At 31.9% G+C, this 6,284-nt stretch overlaps 1 pseudogene; it reads left to right on the top strand.

The window, feature by feature from the left end:
* The first annotated feature begins 1,864 nt into the window (after window positions 1-1,864).
* Window positions 1,865-2,925, top strand: LOC127240960 (CAAX prenyl protease 1 homolog; annotated as a pseudogene).
* The last annotated feature ends 3,359 nt before the right edge of the window (window positions 2,926-6,284 follow it).

Consider the following 6,284-nt stretch of genomic DNA (forward strand, 5'->3'; position numbering starts at 1 on the left):
AAATACGGGTGAATAATGGCTTCACGACATCGAATGAAGGCATACTATATGGGGACTGAGGCTTACACTGCATTCAAATAGACAAACTATAATATGAAATATTACTGTAAAAAAGAAATTTAAAAATTTGAGAAAATACTAATAATACACTTACTTTTTTGCACTTCGCTTGCATAACACGATCGATTGGAGATTCTTTTTTGGCTATGTTTCCTTCACATCGTCGGTGGTTGAGAGAAATGGTAGCAATTGGGAGCACCAAGAAGGGGTATAGGATTTTTCTAGGGTCCTATGTGGTAGTTTTTTGTCTTGCCCCCACAATAAAATGAGACTATAACTATTATTTTTATTATTTTTTATTTTAAAATACACAAACAAAATTACTCCTAAAATAAATAGAAATATATGGGAGGAACAACTTAGGTAGAGTGGAACATAGTATAAATAGCTTGGGACGTAGTATAAATATATAAAATAACTACATGGGAGTTTTAATATATTTTAGGAGTACATAAAAGGTACATTACGCATATTGATAACAAAATATGAAATAAGGACCAATACTAAACTACATAGGTAAAGTATGAAGTGCAGATAGATTAGTTTATAATTGGGACTAAACTAAAACTAAACAATGTTGACTGAGAATTTTTCTCCAACCCTCCCTTTGTTTTCATAATGTAAATATGTGCTTTTTATTTTTTGTTTCCTATATTGTGGGTAATGTAGATAACACACGCAGTGGCCAAGGTAATGATTCATGGGATTCCCAACTAATTTATTTTTTATAGTGTAATTCTACTTTTTAAATTTGAAGTAATGGCCACTTCTATTATAATTTTTAAATTTTATAGGGTAACTAATTTATTTTAAAAATATTAAATGAGGACCAATACTAAACCAAATAGTTAAAGTATGGAATGCAGGCCAATTATTTTATAATATCGAACCGAAACTAAACATTGCTTTGTAGGAGTTTTAGATTTCTTTGGGTAAAATCATTTTTTCTTTTGTGTGTGTTAGAAGAGGCATTTTCGATTATGATGATTCGTAGGAGCTTTAGATTTGGGGTTGGGTTTCTTGTTCGGGTTCAAACAACCTCAATTCGGTTGTGATTTTTGGATTTCATTCGTGTGATTTTTAGATAGTGTATTAGGAATCCACTGCGAGACATAGGTCTTATTATTTTTTGTTAATTTATGTTTTTCTGCCAAATTATTTAAAGCCAAAGCTTGGTTGTAGGTAGTGCAATTTGGCAATGAGGTTTTTCCGAACACTTTCTTCTTTTCGATGTATAAGCTTGTTTTGTAAGAATTTTGATTTGATTTGTTGGATTTGATTTGATTTCTTTAGTTAGCAGGACTGTAAGTGTGAAAATAGGTTCTTGTTTTGGCCTTATCAATAGGTGATTGTTTTGGCTGTGTTAACAGGCGAAAATAGACAATCATTTTGAATTTAGTTTATACACTTCTAAGCAAGCAAAAACTGATGTGTTTCATTTAAATTAGAAAGGTTGAAATTTTGGATGATCCTTAATTTTCTACTATCCAAGAATTGTACGCAAGGGTCTGAAGGTCGAAGCTTTGGGACTATTCATTTTGGAACTAGTAAGTTGTAATTTATATAATCTATTTGTTGGAAAGATAAATTGTGCATTTAACCATTTAAAAGAATTCAATAATGTAAATAGATTATAATTGGAATTAATTTATGATAAATTAAAACTCTAAAATAGCAATAACAATATCATAGTATATACTAAAGGTAACAAGGAATATTATCAAATATTTTGTGCTAAAAATCAGTGTCCAAGTTTGTTATTGTGTAGGATGTTGTTTTCTTACATAGAGGCAATAGTCACTTTATGATACTTACGAATATGTTTGAGGCTTATCTTTAGTGGCGGCAACATGCTGCTATTAAGTTGCCAACTCTTCCAAAACCTCTAATAGAAAAAATCAGTCAAGAAAACTTTAAAAAAATATATATATCTTGTTTTTATAGTCTTGACAAAGGTTATTTTCATTTTGTACATGATATTGTAACCATAGTCATGGATTTCAGAATAATGTACTTGACGACCTTACCCTGGTTTTCAAAGAGATCTGGAGAATATTTGGTATTTTCTAGTCTCAATTTAGAAAATGAGATTTTGTGCACGCTTGCATTTCTAGCTAGTGTTATATTTTGGTCACTTATAACAAATTTTATATTGTTTTTATATGCCTGTCTCTTTTATTGAGGCACGTCATGGTTTCAAGAAGCAAACAATATGGTTATTCTTTAGGGATATGATAAAAGGAATTGCCTTAGCTATTGTGACTGGTCCCCCTATTGCTGTTGCTATCATATATATAGTTCAGGACATCCGTACTAGCATTATATTCATGGTCATTTATGCTTATTGTATCTATTGTTATGATTACAATTTATCCAGTTTAAATTGCACCACTTTTCAACAAGTTCACTCCACTACCAAAAGAGGACTTTGAGAGAAAATTGAGAATCTTTCTTCATCTCTCAAGTTTCCTTTGAAGAAGTTGTTTGCAATTGATGAAGAAACAAGGTCAAGCCATAGGAATGCATACATGTACGGATTTTGTAAGAAAAAAAAAATTGTTCCTTGTGACATGGAGGTTTTACCCTTGTTCGGAACTCTAAAGATTTATTTAAGAGCTTTCCAGCCCTCATTACATTTATAATATTTCAGCACATATTCATACCTCTCCAACATCTTGTGATCTTTTACTCAATCTGGTTAGTTGAGCAATTCGAGTTTCAAGCTGATATTTTTTTCTTGGAAACTTGGCTATGTTGCACCTCTTCGAGTTGGCCTCAGGAAACTGTAGAAAGAAAACCTCTATGAACATTGATCCTTGGTGTTTGGCATATCACTATTCCCACCCTCTATTGGTCGAAAGTTAAGCTGCTATCGAAAAACTCAAAAAGAAAACAAACTAAACATACACTACAAGAAAAAATCACTTTTGTAACAAAATTTTTTTGTCTCTACATCTACTTTTTCCGTTACTAATGATATTAGAGATGAAATTAGTAATAGAATTACGTTAGCTACGTGAACTTTAGGGACAAAATTCCGTTACAAATATATTATTTTTTTGTAGTGATATGGTATGAGGTGAGGTTCTGATACATGAGGTAAATCATTTTCAAACACATTTGTGTGATGTTTTTTAATGTGTTGTTAAAATGAATGTTGTATGGCGGGGGTAAATGAAGGATTGATTGCATGTTATTATATTTTCTTAACCATGACAAAAATAAAGGAAACAATATTGCTACTTTGTTAAGGAAAAAAAAAATTGTTGTTATTGTGTAGGAATATTTTAGTGAGTCGGCATCTAAAATTTCAATACACGAATCTCAAAAATAAAAATCAGTATTAATGCTTAATCCGTATGGAGAGGATTGCAGTGCAATTTAAAATTGTTTCATGAAAACTCAATGCTCAAAAGCTCATTCTAGTGCTGCTATTTATACTACTTGAATGATAATAGAAAATGGTTGAGAAAATTGAAGAGCCCATTTCAATCAATGCTCGTTTATTTTTTCATCTCATTTTAAAATTGCTTGATTGTTTCTTAATAAATTTTATGATTTCATACATTCAAATGTGTTATTAAATAGATTCTATGAATTATTGTGGATCTTTTGTTTCAGACATTCAGGACGGTATCACGTTACTTTATTCTTTTATTGGTATGTGTAAGTAGGGCATATAAAATATGCCAAGAAAAACGAATGTAGGTAAGTTTTTGTAATATAAAAATACATGGCGAGCAAAACAATTTGAATGCATAAAAATACAACATGGGGAGCAGTTGTATTTTGAACGTTGATCGGGGAGTTAATCCCCCAGTGGTCAAGCGGAAGTATTATTGTTTGGCAGCCTTAAGGGACGGATTCAAGGCAATGTTTCAAATTGTCATTGGACTAGACAATTGGTTTCTTAAGGGGATTTATAACGGGCAGTTGCTAACAGCCATGTGGAGAGAACCAAATTGAATGAAAATATATAACCTATAGTCCTTTGGTTTTTCGAGGTTGAAAAGTACGAGATGCGGGACTGGTTCTTAGAGAGATTGTCGAGGATATGAACATGTTTTCATCGACTAAAATCAAGTTTATGATTAATTAGATAATTTTGTTATAGTTGATCTATACACGTTCAAAACCAAATTTTCTTACTTTTTTATAGCTAAGGTACGACGATTAGCTACTTTTCTAATCGAGTGATAACCTTAGGTACAATCATAGCATTTACTGACTTGACATCATTGACAAGTAGAAAAGATCAATTCAATTTTGCAATATTCTTACAAGGATTTGTTCAAAATTTATGTTAATTCTTCCCTAGGGTATTATTCTTCTATGTTGATACTCCAATTGAAAGATTTTACAATTACAAGTGTCAATTTCCAATATAGCTTAAAATCTCGAGCTAATACGTGATCAAAAATATCAACTTAGGAATTTTAATCTTGTATAGTAGAGAAATTAAAATTATTGAATACCAATGCTTTTAATTATTTGATCAATCATAAAGCTAATTTACATTTTTAGTAAATTATTTGTTTGAAACAGGTTATTAGTCCCAAAAAGTTATTTTTTAAAACGTTGGATAATAGCTTTTTCACTTTTTTTTTCCCTTAATAATTAAAGTATTCATTTCACATATTAAAATATTTTTATTGTAGTATTTATTAAATATTTTAATATATTTTCTTCTATTAAATGCAAACATAATACAAACCAAGAAGTTCATCGTGCTTTTTATCTTAAAAATTGATGGAGAAATCAAAATCTGAAGATGATGCAGAAGGCGCCCAGGACTGCTTATGGATGAATGATCGATGAAAACAGAAGTTCTACGCGTGCGATTCCCTTCCCTCCGTGTTTCTCCCTCTCCTTTGTGTGCGTGCACATGTGCTATTTTTTTCAACCTTAGATTCCCTATGCTATTTTATATTAAATTTTGAAAGAATTGATATATAGCCCGAGGACCTTTTCGCAATTTTTAAATCTTATTCACACAACACCCGTGGATTTCTTTAGGTGTGGTCAAGTATAAGGCTCTCGTGCATTATGCTCTTCTCGCCATGCATTTGTGTCTCATGCATCATTTGTATTTTCTTTAAATGTGATTACTTCTAATACTGTTCTGCATTATGTGCTTTGCCATTAAATTTTGACGGTGATTGTCAATTTAGATGAAATCCACCAAAAAAACAACCAATTAGGAGCATATATATATATATATATATAAATATATAAACATAATTTGCATTGAAAAATAGCCAAGGCTATAGCAAAATATTGACCTAACATAACATATATCAAATTATTTGTATTGTATTATAATTACTTTTATTAATAATTTTTAAAATATTTACTAATTATGTGACTCCTAAAATTGGACCTCGATGGTAAAGTAAACAAGACAGCGTATGTGAGATGGAGTAAAAATCTAGAAGCACAGTTTATTGGTACGTGAAAGGATACATCGGAGCCGCCATCAAATTCGTTCAAACCATAATATATTGGATAAAAAAGAAGAGGAAAATACTTTTTCGTGGGCCTGGTTTGCAGGGTATTAAGTTCGATCGGAGGTTTATCCCGTGCACACTTTCGGGTAGCGGCTACGAATTCTCACGTCGTAAAAAAATAAAAATAAAGAAAAAAGAAGGAAAACAAGTAAGAGAGAGTGCAGATTGAAGTTGCGTAGGCGAGATTGAGTGGGAGGAAGCGTGTGGTAATGGTGACAGCCCAAAAGCATGAAAATACAAGGGTGAACAAGTCATTTCCACGTAACCCGTGTTGTTGGCTAAAACACACTTAATTACATCACAACATTACATGGTGCTGTGCATAATGAAATTGAGAAAAGTTAGACCATTAATTAATCAACGTTTACGCATACATACAAACATACATACCCTTATAATCGATACATAAAATTATGTGTATCCATGCAAGAAATACTTTACTGCTGTCTTTGCAATCATAATGAGGGTGAGGGTGAGGGTGCTTTTGTTCTTTTGTGGGGTTGATTTTCTTCGGTCCAATTGCTTCAAGTTGGAACCATAGGCTACCCCTTAGAGGGGCATGTACCCTCGTATAAAGCACCCCACCCCACCCCACCCCACCCCCACCCCCACCCCAGCTGTATGTACAAGTGTTTTAAGAAGGGTGACTTATTCATAGATATATATAAATATGTATATATATGTCTAGCTAAGCTGGAAGGCTAAGGAAGGAAAAAG

Source organism: Andrographis paniculata, unplaced genomic scaffold (assembly GCF_009805555.1).
Source record: "Andrographis paniculata isolate CXL003 unplaced genomic scaffold, ASM980555v1 Contig80END, whole genome shotgun sequence".
Lineage (NCBI taxonomy): Eukaryota > Viridiplantae > Streptophyta > Magnoliopsida > Lamiales > Acanthaceae > Andrographis > Andrographis paniculata.